The sequence below is a fragment of the Ornithorhynchus anatinus genome, chromosome 4, assembly GCF_004115215.2.
Source record: "Ornithorhynchus anatinus isolate Pmale09 chromosome 4, mOrnAna1.pri.v4, whole genome shotgun sequence".
Classification (NCBI taxonomy): domain Eukaryota; kingdom Metazoa; phylum Chordata; class Mammalia; order Monotremata; family Ornithorhynchidae; genus Ornithorhynchus; species Ornithorhynchus anatinus.
The window spans coordinates 43158785-43179212 of NC_041731.1; the positions used below are offsets into that span (position 1 = coordinate 43158785).

The 20428-nt window shown below is 47.1% G+C and overlaps 1 protein-coding gene across 10 annotated transcripts in view; it reads left to right on the top strand.

Annotated features, from left to right (window-relative positions):
• The window catches only part of LOC100081752 (DAB2 interacting protein), a 349972-nt gene that overhangs the window by 235590 nt on the left and 93954 nt on the right, over positions 1-20428 (top strand). The window contains exon 1 of one of the 10 annotated variants that reach the window (XM_029062229.2): positions 12951-13082. The exons of the other annotated variants lie outside the window; for them this stretch is intronic. The gene's annotated coding sequence lies outside the window, so the exon portion shown is untranslated. Of the gene's footprint in view, positions 1-12950; positions 13083-20428 lie in introns of those variants that run through there. 10 annotated transcript variants of the gene reach the window in all.

Genomic DNA, 20428 nt, shown 5'->3' on the forward strand with positions numbered 1-20428 from the left:
GTCTCTGAGATGGCCAGGCATTGCTGGTCCCCAAAGCCCCAGTTCCTTCCATGTCAGCTGCCATTTTCAGCGGTGGCAACAGTGAGTGCACTGGCTCATCATCCTGCTGACCTCAGAGAGGCCCATCACCCCATTATCTGACTCTGGGTGGATTTCAGCTCGGAGCCCTCCATGGGTTCCAGAAGTAGCAGCTAACAGGCATGGGGAATGGGCATGACAGGGCCTCTCTCCAACACAGAACTGGCTCCTGCTGGGCCTCAGTGGAGGTAGTTAGCAATTGCCTCCTGCAGGGAGTAATTTGATGGGGATATGAGCAGTGTGGCTTAGGGGATAGAGCATGGGTCTGGGAGTTAGAAGGACCTGGGTTATAATCCTGGGTTCACCTCATGTCTGCTGTGTGACCTTGGACAAGTCACTTAACTTTTCTATGCCTGTTACCTCATCTGTAAAAATGGGGATTAAGAGTGTGAACCCCATGTAGGACAGGGACTGTGTCCATCCTGATTAACTTGTATCTACCCCAGTGCCTAGAATAGTGCTTGGCACATAGTAAGTGGTTAACAAGTACCATAATTGTTATTACTATTACATGGCCCATGAGAAGAGTGAGGGAGCCCAGAGCAGAGGCTCTACCCAAGTCCCCAGGCTCTTCTCTGGGCTTGGGGGGTTCTGTGGCAGATGACTCTCCCATGACTTTCCACCCACTCCCCCAGGTCTGGGCAGAGAGCCTGCACTGATCTGGAGGGATAGTTTTGATTCTGGGTCCAAGACCTGTTGACTGTTTGAGTCTTTTGACTGTATTAGTCCTTCCAGTGTTCTCTTGCTGGGGTATCTATGTTGGCATCCAGCTACCAAGGGGGTATCATCCAGGTGCCCTCCTACAGTGGCCTTCTGCCCTGTTAGTTTGGTTTTCTGAAACACAGGAGAAAAGAAATTAATTTTTTTATGCCCCCACAGAAGCTTTTTCTCCTCACTGTGCAAATGCCCAAGGACACATGGGTGTAAGCACACATTCTCATTCTCATTTGTCAGGTCCAGTTACATGTATTTATTGAGTGCTTATTGTGTGCAGAGCACTCTACTAAGATCTTGGAAGAGTATACAGACACATTCCCTGCCCACAATGAGCTTACAGTCTAGAGGGGGAGACAGACATTAATATAAATAAAATTACAGATATGTACATAAGTGCTGTAGGGCTGGGAGAGGGAATGAATAAAGGGAACAAGTCAGAGTGATGCAGAAGGGAGTGAGAGAAGAGGAAAAGAGGGCTTAGTCAGGGAAGGCATCTTGGAGGAGATGTGCTTTCAATAAGACTTTGAAGGAGAGGAGAATAATTGCCTGTCAGATATGAAGAGGGAGGGTGTTCCAAGCCAGAGGCAGAAAGTGGGCGAGAGGTTGGCAGCAGGTTAGGCCAGATCGAGGTACAATGAGAAGGTTGGCAGTAGAGGAGCAAAGTGTGCAGACTGAGTCATATCAGGAGAGTAGTGAGATGAGGTAGGAGGGGACAAGGTGATTGAGTATTTTAAAGCTGATGGTAAGGAGTTTCTGTTTGATACAGAGATGGATGGGCAACCACTGGAGGTGCTTAAGGAATGGGGAAATGTGGCCTCAAAGTTTTTTTGTAGAAAAATGACCCAAGCAGCAGAGTGAGGTAAGGACTGGAGTGGCGAAAGACAGGAGGCAGGTAGATCAGCAAGGAGGCCGTTACAGTAATCCAGGTGGAATAAGATAAAGGCTTAGATTAATGTGGTAGCTGTTTGGATGGAGAGGAAAGGTCGGATTTTATCTATGTACTCTTTCACACACAACACTGTGGTCATCAATACTAGTTGATGCTTAAAAACTCTACTGGTACTTGGGGGACTTAGAAGAAATGTAAGACAATTTCTGGCCTCACTGGGAAGACAGATGCAAATAGATGAAAGTATAAAATAGTAGCATGGCCTACTGGAAAGAGCATGTCCTGGGAGTCAGAAGACCTAGATAAAAATCCCTGTTCTGCCAACTACTTTCTTTTAATCCCTTTTTATGGTATTTAAATGCTTACTGTGTGCCAGGAACTGTACTAAGTGTTGGTGTGGATACAGGATTATTAGATCTGTCACAGTCTATGTCCTACAGGAACCTCACAGTCTTAATCCCAGTTTTACAGATGAGAAATCTGAGGCACAGAGAAGTTAAATGACTTGCTCAAGGTCATATGGCAGGTAAGAGGCAGAGCTGGTATTAGAACCCAGGTCTTCTGTCTCCCAGGAGCATGGGCCATGCTTCTGTATGCTACTCCTGACTGTTGGGTGATCTTGAGCAAATCACTTAACTTCTCTGTTTCAGTTTTCTCATCTGCAAAATGGGGATTGAAATCTTTTCCCTGTGATTTAGACTGACCTGTGTCCAGTCTGGTTCTTATATCTACCCTAGCACTTAGTGCCTGGCACAAAGTAAGCACTTAAATACTATAGTATACAAGGTCCTGCCGTGCTCTGTATAAAGTGGCTCAAATATCATTGATTGATAGTCATCCCCCATTATAGTCTTTTTCTTTTAGGTTCTTTAGGAAAACTGCTCTACAATTTTAGTACCTGCATTACTCAGTGCAGTATTCCCCTTTGTGACAGTGCTGCAAAGTTTACCTTGGTTTAAGCACTTCTCTATCCCCTCCCTTTAAAGTCGTTTGCCTGACTTGACTAGAGTAATTGTAGTCCATCTAAATGTACAGATAATGTCAGATATGTCATATGCGAATACAAGATGCCTTTTAACTAAACAGTTTGTAAAAGAGAACCCTGAAAATTCAGTAAGTACACAAAAAAAGTAATTTAAAATATTTCTTTGTCGGGATATTTATCGGTGTATGTTTTATCATGTAATGATTTGCAGTCTTTCATCACTGTTTCTGAATATATATTTGGTCTGCTTTTTTTGATCTTGTTAATGCAATAATGCATTTCTGTGGTACACTGTCCTTCATTTACAACTGTTTGGGTTTAAGCTCTATTTTCATGGAGCCAATTAAAAGCATGAATCAGGATATAGTCCTTAGTTAAAGCAGCATGAGAGTACATGTAAATAGTAAACACTGTATTTCTCTCTCTCTCTCTCTCTCTCTCTCTCTCATTCTCTCTATCACACATTGACACAAGCACACACACTTTTAACTCAGGCCACAGGATCAAATATCAACACTTCCACATGTGCAACCACCCACTCAATGCATGAGCTAATATACTTACTACATAGTCACCTCTGTGCACCTCTACACCTGTATAGAGACACACACACAGGTGTGCACAGCCACATGTGGATAGACATAGAATTGCACACACAACCACTTGCACACACTCTGACACAGGTACACCTGATAACTGTCCCTTAGCTGGAGAAAGAAACAAGTAAATTTCCCTCTGACCTTGGCCCATTGGAGATCCCCAGAATGGTTTCGACAGAGTGTATGTTGTATATCCCACTATGAAACTAGCAAACCACAGCCCTGCAGCCCAATGGCTAACCCTTCCTGCCTCTCTCGGCTTCTCTTAACAGTTCTGAGGCCCAGGCCAGTGCTGCTCAACCTATTGATTTTGCACATAATAAATGACTCCTCAGAGGCCAAAGCATAAGTGACCTGAATCTGCTCCAGGTCTCACACAGACTCCATAAAATCAGATTTCCTCTTCCCTCCCCCCCACCCCGGCTCCCACTCCCCAGAAGTGTTGTGTCTTTTGATTAATCCTCAGTCTTCTCAAAGCCCACATCTGGGTCTTCTCTTGTGTCTCTTTCCTCGAGGATATTACCACTCTTATGGACTCATTCGTCCTGCCAAGCAGAGCAGAATTTGAAGCAAACAGCTCTGCTCTCGCTGGACTGTGGGGCTGTGGAGACAAGCGTTCAGCTCTGACCCTACAGAGAGAGGGCAGAACTGCAGGCAGCCAGCCCAGTTTAGATCTGCCTGTCACAGAGAAGCCAAGCATCCAGCCAATTATCTGGATAATTCGGGAAAGAGAATCAAGCCCTTTGCTGAAATTATCTAGATCATTGGTTTTCTTTCCTGTCTCTGTAACCTGTGGAGAGCAGGTCCAAAAACAGATAGGTTATTGGCCCCGTCACTGCTCGTGTGGGAATCCCCATCTTCTCCTGGGATTGATAGGCACTCTCCTGGGCCAGAGGGCAGGGTACTGAACCAAATGACCTCTTGAGCATCTTTCTAGATCTGAGGGACTACCGTGCTCTGAGTCCTGGAAGATCAGATCTGATTCACTCAGGGACTCTGACACTGAAGGCATAATTATTTGTCCACATCTGCCAAGTTATAATATCAGTTTTGAACTTTTTGTAGACATTAAGAAGATTCTACACTCCTTGAAAGCAGGACTCAAGTCTGCTTACTCTATTGCATTCTCCCAAGCATAGAATTCAGTACTCTGCACACAGTAGGTGCTCAGCAAATACTGCTAAGTAAGAAAAAAGAGTAATTGCTTTCATGTTTTCTCCCCTCTCCTTTGTTCTCATTCCTCCAACTGGTTCTGGATCTTGGGGCTTCTGTGTATTAGCTTAAACTTCTCACCTCCATGGCAAGAGTGTTTGAGTTGTGGAGCATTGGCAGTGCTCCAGAGCAACTAAATGAGACATTCCTCCCCTCCTCCACCAAATTAAAGTGTTCTTTAAAGAGGTATAGCTGACAGCGTGTTTTGCTCTATCAAGTTATGAGGCACAACTATTAGCAGTAAACCAGGATCACCCTCTTCTCCAGCAGTGGAGCATTGGCTTATCCATGTTGACTGAAGTTACAGCTAAAGGCCATCAGCATGGTCATTCTGGGATAGACTAGTGAAGCAGTATGGTGTAGTGGATAGAGCCTGGGCTTAGGAGTCAGAAAGTCATCAGTTGCCACTTCTTTGTTTCTCGAAAGCATGACTGCCACTTGTCTGCTGTGTGACCTTGGGCAAGCCACTTTACTTCTCTGTGTCACTTTACCTTTATGGTTACCTCATCTATAAAATGGGGATTGAGACTGTGAGCCCCATGTGGGACTGGGACTTGGTCCAACCTTATTGCTTGTATCCACTCCAGTGCTTAGTACAGTGCCTGGCTCATAGTAAGCACTTTACAAATACCATAATAATGATATCCATCCATCTCAGTATTCCATCTCCAACAGGAGGAACAGGATGCTTGGAAAACTCATTTAGCGGTTGCCCTCCTTAACATACACTTCATGGTTCGAGACGGATGATCTAACATGTCCCTTATCCTCCGGAAACTCATCCTCGACCTCTTGTCCACTGATTTAGTCAAACCCCTCTTGATCTTTCTACCATCCTTCACTTAACTCTATAATAGACCTCTCCCCATGAATTTATCCAAACCCTTCTTGAATATCTTGACATTTTCTTCCTGTGCAACTCACTTTGGTAATGAATCCTGTACATTCTGCCACTTGCAGGCATCCTGTGGGAGTTGGGGAGTTTATTCCTCTCAAAGATTGTCTGTTTCCTGGGTCGACTCTGTCTCTGAGTTCAGCTTCTGTCTCTGCTTGCAGCTAGGCATTCTGGGGAATGTTAGTCTGGTTTTTTTGTGCTCTCTCTCTTCCCCCCCCTCTTCCTCTCTATCCCCCTCTCTCCCTCTCTCCTCTGTCTTTTCTCTCTCCTCTTTCTTTCCCCTCTCCTTCACTGTCTCTTTCTCTTTTCTCTCCTTCTCTTTCTCTCTCTCTCTTTCCACCGTATTTTTCCTGATGATTAAACTTTAAAAATACACATTGGCCTGGCAGAAGGGTTTTTTTTTTTTTTTTACTGTAAATATCCAGATACCAGTGACCAAAGTTAGTTTTTCAATTAGATGAATTGTGTGTGCCAACCTAGAGCCATTGACTGGCTACCTCTGATGTTGCTGAATTTTCCCGCCAGCTTCTGGGTCCTGTGGACTCTCCAGCCCACCTGGTAAGCTTTTCCTTCACTCCAGTCAGTCACTGGATCCCCTCTCTTGTCACAGGAATTAAACCATCTCCCACGAAACATTCCTCGGCATCAGCAGGAAAGTTTTCGGCAAAGTCTCCTTCCTTTCTTCCCTGGGCTCCCTCCTTTTCTCCCCTCTTTCAAAAAGGGAAGGAAGCCTATAGTGGTTTAAATGACTTTAAGAAAACAACACTAAACCCGCCTCACTTTTCCCCCACAGGCCGGAGGGAACATGCAAAACCTATTCATTTAAATTCAATTATTTTTTAAGACGATGGAACGAAACTGAATTGGGTCAGCAGTATGCATTTGCTGTACTCAGCTGCTTTCTCTCTGACACCCTCACCTCCCTGCCTTTATCTCCAGGCGACGCGCACCACTGTGCTCACCAATTAATTCCATATCGGTGCCTTCTCTTGGGTAAACATGGTGCTCGGGGACGGGAGGGGGAACCCACAGTCTAACTACAAGGGGAATGAAATCTGTCATTCCCAGAATCTTGTTAGCTAGTGGCGGAGAAGCCTTCAAACAAAACATTCTGCCGGTAAACTCATATTTAAAGCAGTGTGTGAATTCACTACGGCACAGTGCAGCCCAGACCTGTCAGACTCTAGGACAGATGGAGTCTGTCAGGATACTCCTGTCAGAAGGGTATCACTGCCCAGATAAGCAGCGGTCTTAGTGAAAGGCAGGGATGGGGAGACGGGTGAGAGTTCAGACCAACCTTAGCCCAGCTGTATGGAAGATGAAGTTCCAGGCTGCAGACAGACACTTCAGGGACGTGGGGCTTTGTTGCTGGCTCTGTTGAAGGCCTGATGGATGGCCCACGTATATAGAGCTGTCCTTCACTTTGAAGATGAAGCTACTCACAGAGCAAGCCTATCAAGTGTACTGCTGTAACTGAAAGACCAGTGCATGACAGATAATCCATTCCACACTGCGAGCACGTAAGCACAGTTCCTCGCCGTACGTTATATTTGCTGCTTTCGGGGCCTGTTATTGCTTTCAAGAGTGCCTCAGTATCCCTCTCTTCCCAAAGCCTCACCTCCAGGAGAGCGATCCCTCACGTGGTTGCCGCCTACAAGGCTGCTGGCCTGTGTGCTGGGGCAGCCTACCATAGTCTGCCACTCCACCATATTATTGGAAACTGAACTTCACCATGTCATTAAAACATCTGTTTTGTCCTCCCTGCTTTCAGATGCCCCCTTTCAGTCCACCATACAGATGCTTCTTGGAAATTATGCTATCATCTATTCTTCTCTCAGTTGCCCCTGGTAAAACAGTGTCCAGGGGCTTACAGTGCTGGTGAGCTGACTTCTGTTCTAGGCCCTCATTTCTCATCCCCTTGTCTTGCCATTTCATGTACAGAATGGCTCAAAGGTGCCACGGCTGGTGAAACAGCTCAAGAAGCTGCATGTGGTATCGGTGATAGGTCTAGGCTTTTTAGCCATATATGGAAGGTTGGATGTCCTTTCTCGAGGAGCCTATAAGCCTTATTGTTGTCAAACTCTGGTGGTCAGCCTCCCAAATGTCATATTGGCTTTCTTGATGTGATTTTTTTTTCACATCTTTGTCTATCAGTGCATCATTGGAAAGTCTCCTGTCTGAGATGAAAGAATCCAGGAAGACAGGAGAGAGGCCTACGGGCATCAGGCTGGACAGAAACTCTAGCCTGCTGAATGATCTGGAAATGGTAGGATGAGAGTCAGGGTGAGGGGGTTTATTCCGGGAAGGTCCCATGATTGCATTTCTCAGTCAAAGACCTAACCCCACTTACTGCCTCTGGGAAATCTTTAGAAGGATTGTGCAAGTGTCATTTTGGAGTTGAATTGTTGTAAATGAACCGGTCCCTCTGGCTACATGAGAAAATGTGGACTGAGAAGGAAAGATTGCTGTGCAAATGAGTCTTTTCATGTCCACTTACTTACCTGCAATTATTCAATTGTATTTATGAGCACTTATTTTGTGCACAACACTGTATTCAGTGCTTGGGAGAGTACAATACAACAGATACGGTAATAATGATTTTGGTATTTAAGCACTTACTACTCATTCATTCAGTTGTATTTATTGAGCACCTACTGTTTGCAGAGCACCATACTAAGTGCTTGGAAAGAACAGTTCAGCAATAGAGAGAGACAATCCCTGCCCACACCGGTTACGGTCTAGAAGGAACGTTACTATGTGTCAAGCACTGTTCTCAGTGCTGAGGAAGATACATTCATTCATTCATTCAATAATATTTATTGAGCGCTTACTATGTGCAGAGCACTGTACTAAGCGCTTGGGATGAACAAGTCGGCAACAGATAGAGACAGTCCCTGCCGTTTGACGGGCTTACAGTCTAATCGGGGGAGACGGACAGACAAGAACAATGGCAATAAATAGAGTCAAGGGGAAGAACATCTCGTAAAAACAATGGCAACTAAATAGAATCAAGGCGATGTACAATTCATTAACAAAATAAATAGGGTAACGAAAATATATACAGTTGAGCGGACGAGTACAGTGCTGTGGGGATGGGAAGGGAGAGGTGGAGGAGCAGAGGGAAAAGGGGAAAATGAGGCTTTAGCTGCGGAGAGGTAAAGGGGGGATGGCAGAGGGAGTAGAGGGGGAAGAGGAGCTCTGTCTGGGAACGCCTCTTGGAGGAGGTGATTTTTAAGTAGGGTTTTGAAGAGAATCAGTTTGGCGGAGGTGAGGAGGGAGGGCGTTCCAGGACCGCGGGAGGACGTGACCCAGGGGTCGACGGCGGGATAGGCGAGACCGAGGGACAGTGAGGAGGTGGGCGGCAGAGGAGCGGAGCGTGCGGGGTGGGCGGTAGAAAGAGAGAAGGGAGGAGAGGTAGGAAGGGGCAAGGTGATGGAGAGCCTTGAAGCCTAGAGTGAGGAGTTTTTGTTTGGAGCGGAGGTCGATAGGCAACCACTGGAGTTGTTTAAGAAGGGGAGTGACATGCCCAGATCGTTTCTGCAGGAAGATGAGCCGGGCAGCGGAGTGAAGAATAGACCGGAGCGGGGCGAGAGAGGAGGAAGGGAGGTCAGAGAGAAGGCTGACACAGTAATCTAGCCGGGATATAACGAGAGCCCGTAACAGTAAGGTAGCCGTTTGGGTGGAGAGGAAAGGGCGGATCTTGGCGATATTGTAGAGGTGAAACCGGCAGGTCTTGGTAACAGATAGGATGTGTGGGGTGAACGAGAGGGACGAGTCAAGGATTGCGGGCCTGAGAGACGGGAAGGATGGTCGTGCCATCCACGGTGATAGAGAAGTCTGGGAGAGGACCGGGAGAGGAGATACAGGATGATAAGGTCACACTCAGTACCTGTCCTTCACAATCTAAGTAGATGTGTTTGGTAGACATGTTCCTTTTGACTAGAAGCTCATTCTGGGCAGGGAATGTGTCTACCAACTGTATTGTATTGTACTCTCCTAAGTGCTTAGTTTAATGTTCCACATACAGTAAGCACTCAGTAAGTTCAATTGATTGATGTTCACTGCCCTTAAGGAGCTTACTATCTAGAGGGAAGAGCTTAAAAATTTGTCCAGTGGCGGTAGGCACTGGATCCCCCCTGGGAGTAAACCTCCCTTGTGAAGAAAACATTAATTATGCCCACCCTCCCACTGAGATCTAATAGCTATGATGGCCCCCACAAGTTGTTTAATTCATCTCTTTGGAGTTCACCATTCACCCCTGATACTTTCCCTCTAACTATTTCAAAACCTGGAATTCTCTCCCCCATTAACCTTTCATCTACAGAGTCCTGAGGTTTAAGAGTTGATTTTGTCCACATAGAGTCCTGGCCCAGTTTCTTTGCTTGAGTTCTGGGCTCTGAGTGAAGAGTCAAGCATGAAGGGGCAGCACGGGACTAGTCTTAAGGGACACCATTGACACTGGCAGTGGTGAAATTGTCAGTAGTGAAATATAGTGACTGTTTTCTGTCTTTTGTCTTTGCCACTGCAAGCTTCTTGAAGGCAGCGAATGTGTCTGCCAACTCTATTGTAGTGTTCTCTCCTAAGCGTTTAGTTCAGTGCTCTGCCCCAAGTGCTCAATAAATATCATGAATTGATTAGATTGTGAACTCGAGGGAAGGGGTGTAATTCCTCACAGTGCCTCCCGATAGACTTAATAAATGACTGATTGTTCTCTTGATAGAAAAAAATAAATTTATGAACTTTGGTCTAAGTCTGACCAACCTCCTTTGGGGCAAGTAAAACAAGCTTGACCTTCTCTCTACCAATCCTCTTTTTCCCTCCATATTTCTCTTCTGCTGCCTGTCTTTGCCCAGGGTCAATCTTTGTCACAGGAAAAATAGTTTTGGCTTTCCTGGTAGTTGAAATCATCCAGCCACTTGAGAACCTATGAAGGATCCCACTCCCCTTCCCACCACAGAACGCAGCATTTAGGAAGTTGGTATTTTTGGAAACCAATGACCCTGTAGTTAATTTTTTTTCTCTCTATATAGAGTTGAATGAGATCAAGTGACATTCTGGTAAAATATAAGGCTTAGAAGCTTGCTCATAATGTGGGGTAAGCTGGGAGGATAGGGAGGGCATTATAATAATTGTAATTATTATAATAATTATACTTGTATTAAGTACTTCCTGTGTGTCAAAACACTGTGCTAAGCTCTGCACATGAGAATCTGTTGTAGAAAGAGTGGAGTCAAGGAGAGGCTGGCAATGCCCAGGCTAGGGCAGAGTGATGAGCCTAGGGTAGAGTGGCTTCTCCCAACCCTGTCTTGGCCCTGGTTGTTCCTTGGTTGGTTTGAATGCACTATTAGCTCTGCTTGGACAAAAAATCTCCCAGAGGATGGAGAAGTAGCCTGGACTGCTGGAAAGTACACTTGTGGCTTAATGGAAAGAGCATGGGCTTGGGCTTCAGAAGTGGTGGGTTCTAATCCCATCTCTGCCATTTGTCTGCTGTGTGACTTTGGGCAAGTCACTTAACTTCTCTGTGCCTCAATTACCTCATCTCTAAAATGAGGATGAAACCTGCGACCCCCACCTGGGACAACCTGATTACCTTAAATCTACCCCAGCACTTAGAACAGTGCTTGGCACATAGTAAGTGCTTAACAAATAACATCATCATTATTATTATTACTGTCAGATTCTTGAAGGGGGGATCGTATTTACCAACTCTACTGTATTGTACTCTCCAAGTGCTATGTACAGGGCTCTGCACACAGTAAATAATAAATACTGCTGATTGATTGGAGTTAGGAGACCTGGCTTCTAATGCCAGCTTTGTCCCTTGCTTGATGCGTGAACTTGGACAAGTCACTTAATTTCTTTGTGCCTCAGTTTCCTCACCTGTTAAAATGGCATTAGATAACTGAAAGCCTCATGAGGGTCAGAGATCTCTCTGATCCGATTGTATTGGATCTACCCCCGGCGCTTTGCCTAGTGCTTGGCACATACAAAGTGCTTAGCCAATACCATTATTTTTACTGTTAAGTTCCCAGCCCCCCACAGAGTTCCTTACCCTCACCCCCACCTCGCCAGCTCTGCTCCTGAAAGTGAAGTGAAGGCCCCAAACTGCTGGAGTTGAGCTTAGCCTGGTCCAGACTTCAGGTTTTTGGACCATACAGGTCTTTATTGCTTGGGATCATATTTGAGGCACTTGGTTGTGGCAACAGAGTTGCCAGTGGATTTAGTCATGAAGAAGCAGTGGTTTTTGAGACTTCCCCACCAGGCACTTCTTTGAAAAGCAGCACAGCCTTCCTCTCTATGTTAACCCAAGCTATGTGCTGTGTTATCTGGGGGCAGGGACCTCTACACTTGGCTACCATGGCACGTTGGTGGGAGCAAGCCTTTCACAGTAAGTGGGAGTGCTTGGGGAGGAAGGAAGAGATGTCAGATTGTCAGAAGAGAACATAGATCTTCATTCATTTTAATCATACTTATTGAATGCTTAACATGTGCAAAGCATTGTACTAAGGGCTTGGGAGAGCACAATACAGCAACAGACACATTCCCTGCCCAAAATGAGCTCACAGTCTAGAGGGGGACTTTCCACTCTCTGCCCCTTCCTCTGTCACCTATGCTCTTGCCCCTGGTCTGTGCTGGGCAGACCTGGAAGAAAAAGCCAGGGGCCTGATATTTGGGGAATTAGTTCTTCTCTAATGTCCCCACTGCCCCTAATATTTCTTGACAGCCTTTCCCTCTGCTAATGGGAGAGTTGCATCAAGATATGAGAGAAACAGGGGCAAAAGCTGGAAAGGAAGCCTGTGACTCTGAGAGCAGGGGAAGTTTGATCATTTTATGAGGAGTCCTGAATGAACTAAGGATTCCCAGGGATTCAAAAGGAACTCAAAGTTTGCTGGTTTCACGTTGCAGATGTGCACAGTCTGAGAGCACAAGCGTGACATTGTAATTATAGATTTCAAGCAGGAGAGGGAACTGGTCCTGTTTCCAAACAATAATTTAACTCCAACAATATTTCTCTTTAGAGAAGCCAAATTTGTCCCTTGTAGGTGGGCATCAGACAGCTATCCCGGGAATGGGGATGGGCTTTATGGTGGGAACAGATGGGAGCCGGAGATTATTCAAATGGAGCCTGGGCCTCGCTCACACCCTCCCTTGCATACCCAAGGACACACCATTGGTCTCTCCAAACCTAGGCTGGCTTCCGGTTGGGAGCATCCTGGTCATACACTGGCCCAAAGTGAGAGCTGGGTAGGGGTGGAAAAGGGCTTGGGGGAGGGGCTTTGGTCTGTTTCTTCCTCACATGAGCATAACACTGGGGGCGGTTTCCCCCCAAGTGCTGGTTGCAAGCCAGGGATTTGTAGTGCAGAGGGAAAGAGAGAGAAGGACACAGCATACTCTCCTCCCACATCAGTGAGCTGCCCAGAAGGGTTTGAATTACACAGGAAAAGACAAGAGTGGTGCTTGGATGCTAGATTTTTTTTTTTCCCCCTTTTCCCCGCAGAGGGCAGCTCCGTTCCACTTTTAGCAATCCCCACGGCTGGTGGGCAGGAATGTGTGCAGGTAGAGACTGAGCCCCAGCCAGACGACTCAAGCCAAGCCGGCCCGGAAAGGTCGGAGGGGCCCAGAGCAGGGGGAAGATGAGTCGATGCAGCCGGCCCCGGGGTTCAGGGACCAGCCGTCCTTCCTGTACAGCCTGGGCTGGGTGGATTGGTAAGTCTGCGGGAGGGGTAGCTTTGTCCCCATGTTTGCCAGGGCAGAGCCACCCGGAAGAGGCGTCAGATGTTTTCAGGCCACCTTTCCGGAGGCTGCCATCTGCCCTCCGAGTATGTGTTCCGGGTGTGAATGGCCAGAACTGAATCGAGGGATTGTGCTACAGTTCGAGTTTGCCCCTCGGGCCGGGGAGCCGGGGTGGGCTTGGGAGGGGAGATATCCAACAGGCAGGCTGGGGTATGTAGGTCAGTGTGTGGGTGCTTATGTTCCTTTGCCGTTCCCTGAAATTAGCTGGTGGGGGGACCGGAGGGAAAGGCGGGGAGGTCTGCAGCTGCAGCGTAATCCCATCTCTGTGTTCACTCGGCTGCAAAAAAAAAGCAGCAACCCAAAAAGCATTTCCAAAGCTCAGTCAACAAGCCCCGCAGCGGAAGGGCTCTTTCCCAACTGTTTTATTCGAAAATCTTCTCCCACATGCCTGTGTCAGGGAGGAGTTGGGGGCCAGAGGGGGAACTGGGTGGAAGCTGTGCAGCATACACGCAAGCTGCAAAATGTCGTAGGCACACGGGCCAGGAGGGAGAGAGGAGATGGCCAGCAGAAGCGTCGGTCCACAGCTTGGCCCTGCTCATTGAACTCAGAGCACAAACTGTGTTCTTTGGACCTGTGACCCAACCCAAACTGTGCTTAGGCCTGAGGCAACATTGCAAATGCCAGACAATGGGTGTAGAGCCAGTGTAAGGGGAAGAAGGTCAAACCTGTTCTGTTCTGAGGATGAGGAATGGAGGCTGGTGATCCCAACCGGGAAAATGTAGGTCTCCGATACTGCTGGATCTTCCATGGCGAACTCGGATCAAAACTGGCTTGGACCAAAGAGTTGGGGGAAGGGGGAGTGAGGAATTTTGCTCCAGTTCTGAGATTCTGTATTAAATTTTGAAACACTTATCCCATCCTGGTTTCTGGCATGATTGAAAGGAATCATAAAGTCGAGTGTTCTTTCTCTTGATTAGACAGGGAGCCCTTAGCTCAGCGAGGACCGAGGACCGTGAAAGCAGACTGCCTCTCCTCTCTTTCAATCTGCAGGCCTGGGGCAAGGTGATAGCAGCTATTTGGATTTATAATGTAGCAAGGCAAATGGATATTTGCATTTATTCCCGGTGCTTTCCAGTTGAGGGATTTTATGGAGGCGTTATCTGTGAATTGGGTTCCCTACCCTCCCCCCAACACAAAAAAACACTTGTTGCACTTCAGTACCTGGATATTGCTGGGTAAGAAATCCTTTTGTTTTCCCACTGAACATGTGGACAGCTATGCCATTAGGAGCCAGTTTTGTGGGAGAGGAATGGACCTTTTCTGGGGGAGCAGAGGCGGCTGGGGTGCTGGAGATTAGAACAGCCCAGTAACTAGCTGAGGAGAAAACCTGGGGCTGGATGAAAGGAAAAGCCTGAAATCAGGAGGGAGGGGGGATTGCTGTCCCATAGCATTGTGCAGCTCTTAGCATGGCTTAGTGGATAGAGCACAGGCCTTGGAGTCAGAAGATGGGTTCTATTACTCGTTCTGCTCCTGGTCTGCTGCATGACCTTGGGCAAATCTCTTAACTTTTCTGTGCCTCAGTTACCTCATCTGTAAAATGGGGATTAAGATTGTGAATCACATGTGGGGTATGGACTCTATCTTGATTATCTTGTATCCCAGCACATGGTACAGTGACTAGCACATAGTAAGCTCTAAACAAATACCATTTAAATTTTTTTTTTTAAATAAGGGCCTACTGAGGGCATCAAAGCAGCAAAGAGGAGATTGGGATCTGTAAACTTGGCCTTCACCTCCTTCAGAAGTGTAACCTTCCAAGGAGGCAGGAGAAAGATGAAAGGTAGAGAGGGTCATGCATGTCCCTTAATTTGTTCCCATTTTGGATACAGGTTCTCCTTTCAAAATTGATTTTTCAAGGGCCAGCTGGTAATTAATGGGCCCTCACGTACCATGGAATCAATGGATTTGACACCCAGGGACTGCAAGGGATGGGCCCCACCCACCTGTTGTCTGGTGGAGCTGGAGCCCACAGCCCTGGCTGGATATTGCGCTTCTCCCCACAGTGAGGTCAAAGCCTCCAGTCTGTCTCCTGCAAGTGGGAGTAAGCTGGTAGTCTTCAGGGGAGGGAGATCATCTCTGAGCAGGGAGGCTTTGGGAATATAGTAAAAACCGAAGCCTCCAGCTGGGGCAGATTCCTCTGAGACCCAGCTGCCCAGCAGAATGCCTCCTGGACACACAGGGGATGCAAATACAGAGCCTCAGTGTGCACTTTTGGGACCCTTCAGGGCATGCCCTGGGGATCTCTCCAGCATGAATCCCTCCAATGTTTTTGCACCCCTCTGGATTCTGGAGCCTGCAGAGGCTCCTCCCCCAAAGGGTCTTGGGGTATTCATCCTCCAGCCCCACCATCTCCCTCTAGGAGAGACCTTCCAGACCTTTGTTCTTCCCCTGTCCCTGAAGAGATGGTTTTCCTTCAGCGAGATTGACCCCAGGACCCCTCAACTGGAGAGATCTGTTTGGTGCAGAGAGAGGGGGAGAGGAGAGATGAGTGATTCCGTGTCATCTCCCACAGCAGAAGTGTCAGGAATCACACCTCTTCTTATTTAAAATACTCCCCCTCAGCTGGGACTCCCGCACCTGAAACACTCTTCTTTGTATTCTCTCTCTGACTTCCCCGCAGTTAGACACTTGCAGTCTCTGTGACAGATTTAATAATACCGCCGTCTCTTGTGCTTAGTATTGCAGAGAAGCGCTTTACTCCTAAAGCGTTATCGATCGAGATGATAATCAAAAAAGGTACAGGGATTTGGTTTCCCTTTCCAGGAAGGAATTTCTCCCCACCACTTCGGTCCTACAGAAATGTAGGGGAGCTCTCCTCCCCCCGGCCCCCAGGGCCAGGTCAGAGGGAGGTGGGAACTGTTCAGTATCCTTGCTCATCCAGATGGGCCTCTAAGGACTCCCTTGGTGGTAGAGGCTGGGGACCAAATCTGTCCAGACAACAGGTGGTGATCCATCTTTGCTCCTACCTCTGAGCTTATTCTGCCTTTGCATCTTGAAGGGCTTCCCTAGGCAGCTGTAGTGTTTTGGTGTCCCAGTGAGGTTGACTCTTTCATCTCTGTGGGCACATCCCGTTTTAGCTAAGCCAGCTGCATCACCCACATTCTGCCCCAGTCTTCCAATCCCCATCTTACTGTCCCACAAATATTTAGTTTCTCTGCAGCGCTGACTTTATCAGGAGGATAACAGCCTAATCGTTTCTTAAAGGTTAGAGGGATGAAGCAGGGTTTGGTTTGGGCCTGTCTGCTTTTCGGAAGATTTATCTCCCGAGAGTTTCACTCTAGGAAAAGTCAGAAACTTTTTAGTGGTTTTATCACATGGGCTTGGATAGTCCTGCTGCTTTACCCCCCAGCCCCTCTGGGCTTCTAAGGGCCATCAATCAGCCTTTAGTTTGTTTAAGGTTATAGACTTGGAAGGCCCAGAAATGCCCCAGAGATGATTTCCTGCCTAAATATTTGGAGAAAATAGACTGTGAGTGCCATGTGGGATAGGGATGCTGTCTGATCTGATTGTATTTCATTCATTCAGTCATATTAGGTACTTACTGTTTGCAGCGCTCTGTACTAAACACTTGGAAAAAACAATTTAGCAACAAATCTGGCCCAGTGCTTAGCACAGTGACTGGTACATAGTAAGTGCTGATGAAATACCACTATTATGATGATGATGATTATTAGCAGAGGACATGCAGTATGTTCAGGGAGGAAGTTCAGGATCAGGATCTGGACCTCGGGTGAGCTTGGATGCCACTGTGGTTGCCTCATGGAGGCAAAGGGGTTTGCTTTCCTGGGGAACTGGATGGGTGCCTGCTTCTAGCCTTAGCCAAGGGGAATCAATCCAGACTGAAATTTGAAACAGGGGAGCCTGGGGTCCCCCCACCCCACTCCCACCCTTCCCTGTTATTCCAGAGAGAAGTCCTCCAGCTGGCGAGACAGGAGAGTTCTTGACCTAGAGGTTGTTTGAGAAAGAGCCGGTTATCTATGAGAGAGCGCCAAGGAAAACACTGGATCCAAACATAACTCCAAGGCCCAGTCAGTGCCACCGTCTTGCTGTGTGGTGACAATTACTCTCTCCCCAGGGTCTTTCTTGTGAGCCCTGTCCCTGGAACAGCTCTCTCTGTTCACCCTCTCTCCAAGGGCACAGAGCTTCTCACTTAGGGACCCTGTGTCTGGTTCCCAAAGTTCTATCCACCTCTTCTCCTCCTCCCTTCTCACCACCTCACAGAATTAGTTGTTTGCCTCAAACAGAAACTTCCCTGGGGGGAGAGAGGTGGGGCCCAGCCTAGTCCCCAGTGCACTTATCTCACCACGCAGGGTCCTTGTATTGAAAAGGAAAATGTTGTCTGGAGGGGAGCGCTATTGTTTCAGCCAGGAATGATTTGTCCCTGCTTGGGGTAGGTCTGTCAACATAGCCAGGGAAAAGTTGTGATGGTGGCTGCAGAACTGAGTTGGGCATGAGCAGGGGTCACCCCTGGGGCAAGAGGAGGGGGCAACATCAAGAAGGGAAATGGCAGATATTTTGATTTGGAGCAGAAGTGTGTGTTGCGGGGGGTGGGGAGAGATGGGGGCTGGTGCAGTAGCAGAAATTGAAAAGCTCTGTGGAGGTTAAACGGGGGGAGAGGAGAATTCGGGCTTCTGATTTGGGTTTGACAGGGCACTCAACAGGTGTTCAGGCAATACTGGTGATATTGATGGTGATTAAAAGGATTCCCATGTAATGTGTTGACTCCAAACAATCCCTGAGACTGTGGTAGTAGTAATAGTCATCGTAGTTATAATACGTAGCAGCAGTAGTGGTCTTTATTGAAAATCTACTGGGCACAATGTACTTGTACTAAGCACTTGGAAAAATATAGCAGATGTGTGTATTCCCTGACCCAAAGGATCGTACATCTAAAGGACATAACATCTAACATAACATAAACATCTAACATAAAGGATCTAACATCTAAAGTTATAAAAATATTTAGAAATAATCCGAATTTGATTTATATAGAGAGAGAGAAGCAGCGTGTCTCAGTGTATAGAGCATGAGCCTAGGAGTCAGAGGTCATGGGTTCAAATCCCGCCTCCACCGCTTGTTGGCTATGTGACTTTGGGTGAGTCACTTCACTTCTCTATGCCTCAATGACCTCATCTGTAAAATGAGGATGAAGACTTGTGAGCCCCACGTGGGCAACCTGACCTCCTTGTATCCTCCCCAGCACTTAGGACAGTGCTTAACAAATGCCATCATTATTATTTTTAAGCTTTCAGTACAGTGCTCTGCACATAGTAAGCTCTCAAATGCTATTAAATAAATGAATATATATACACACACACACACGTATACATTTTATACAGACACACTCACCCACGTAAAAGGGAAGGGCAAAAATTAGTATAGAAGTGCCAAAGTTGGGTCCAGAATTGGCATGACTCAGGAAAGGGTCAGAGTTGTTAGAGGAGGTGGGTTTTTAGGAGGGTTTGAACATGGAAAGAGAGCACTTTGCCACATCAGATTAAACAAGAGGATTTGGGATGGATTTCCAGGCTTAGAGACAGTGAGTGAAAGAATAGAGGTGGGAGAATCAGAAGTAAGCTAGAGCTGTTAGGTTGGTTTGGAAGGACCAAAGAGTCAGCTGGAGAGTCCTTTTTATAAGATATATGGAAAGAGCATGGGCTTGGGAGTCAGAGGACATGGATTCTAATCCTGGCTCCACCATTTGTCTGCTGTGTGAGCTACTTAACTTCTCTGAGCCTCAGTTACCTCATCTGTAAAGTGGGGATTATTAATAATGTTGGTATTTGTCAAGAGCTTACTATGTGCAGAGCAGTGTTCAAAGTGTTGGGGTAGATACAGGGTAATCAGGTTGTCCCATGTGAGGCTCATGGTCTTAATCCCCATTTTATAGATGAGGGAACTGAGGCATAGAGAAGTTAAGTGACTTGCCCACAGTCACACAGCTGCCAAGTGGCAGAGCTGGGATTCGAACCCATGACCTCTGACTCCCAAGGCCACACTCTTTCCACTGAACCATGCTGCTTCTGTGAGCCCCACGTGGGACAGCTTGATTACCTTGTATCTACCCCAGCACTTAGAGCAGTGCTTGGCATACAGGGCTTAACAAATACCAACATTATTATTATTAGATATTCATTCAGTAGTATTTATTGAGCGCTTACTATGTGCAGAGCACTGTACTTAGCGCTTGGAATGTATGTTTCTTACAGATATGTGAGATATGGGGAGATTCATTGGAGAAGCTTGGAGCCGATCACGAGGAGAATTTGGTTGATGTGGAGAGAAATGGGAAGCTTCTACATGTTGAGGAGAGGGGAAGTTTGTTGAATACGGTCTTCAGGATGATGGTCTCTGTAGTGCTGTGTAGAATAGATTGGAGCGGGGAGAGGCTGGGGGCTGGTAGACCAGTGATCCAGGTCAGTTCATCAGTTCAACTTTGATCAAGGTGGTAGCAGTTTGGGTGGAGGGGACCAGGCAGATCCAGGAATTATGCAGTAAAATCCAGCAGGATTTAGCAGTAGATGGAATGTGAGAGTGGAGAGCAGTGCTGGAAGTAACGTAGAAAATGCTGGGACTCGGCCCCAGTTTAAGTAAAAGTGGCCGAACCACGTTTCCAGTTATGAAAATAATTTGATGGACGTGGCCCCTTAGGTCAGCAAGGGCCAGTGTCCCTGGGCCAGGAAGGACCCTTAGACCAACAATGAGACCTTCCCTCCTAGCCAAGTTTGCCTTTCCTCAAAGGGAATGAACTCCCACTTGGCAGAAGGTGGAGGGTTCAGTTGTCCTGCACTGGAATACTCATAAGTCAATTAGTGGTATTTATTGAGCACTTACTCTGTGCAGAGCACTATAGTAAGTGCTTGGGAGAGAACAGTTCAACAGAGTACGTAGACACAATCCCTACCCACAAGGAGCTTACTGACAAAAGGGGTAGTTTACCGGCTGGGAGATTAGGGTACCTGCGAGCTGTGGGAAAGAGAGACCAGAAAGGAATCCAGGAACCTTGGCATCCAGCGTCACCTCACTAAGCCCTCCGCCCCTGGCTACATCTCCCTGACCCCACGTTTATGTTAAAAGTTGCTGTGACGGGTCATCTCTCTTCCCTCTTCCACCACAATAGATAGTGCCAACAACCCCACCAGGCTTTCTTGGGCCCTGGCCGGCCCTGTCTGCAATGAAAAGTTTAAGACTGGAGTGAGAGGCTGGTAGGGAACATTTTTATTCATCCCAGGTGGGAGGCCCACACCATTGTTTGGTCT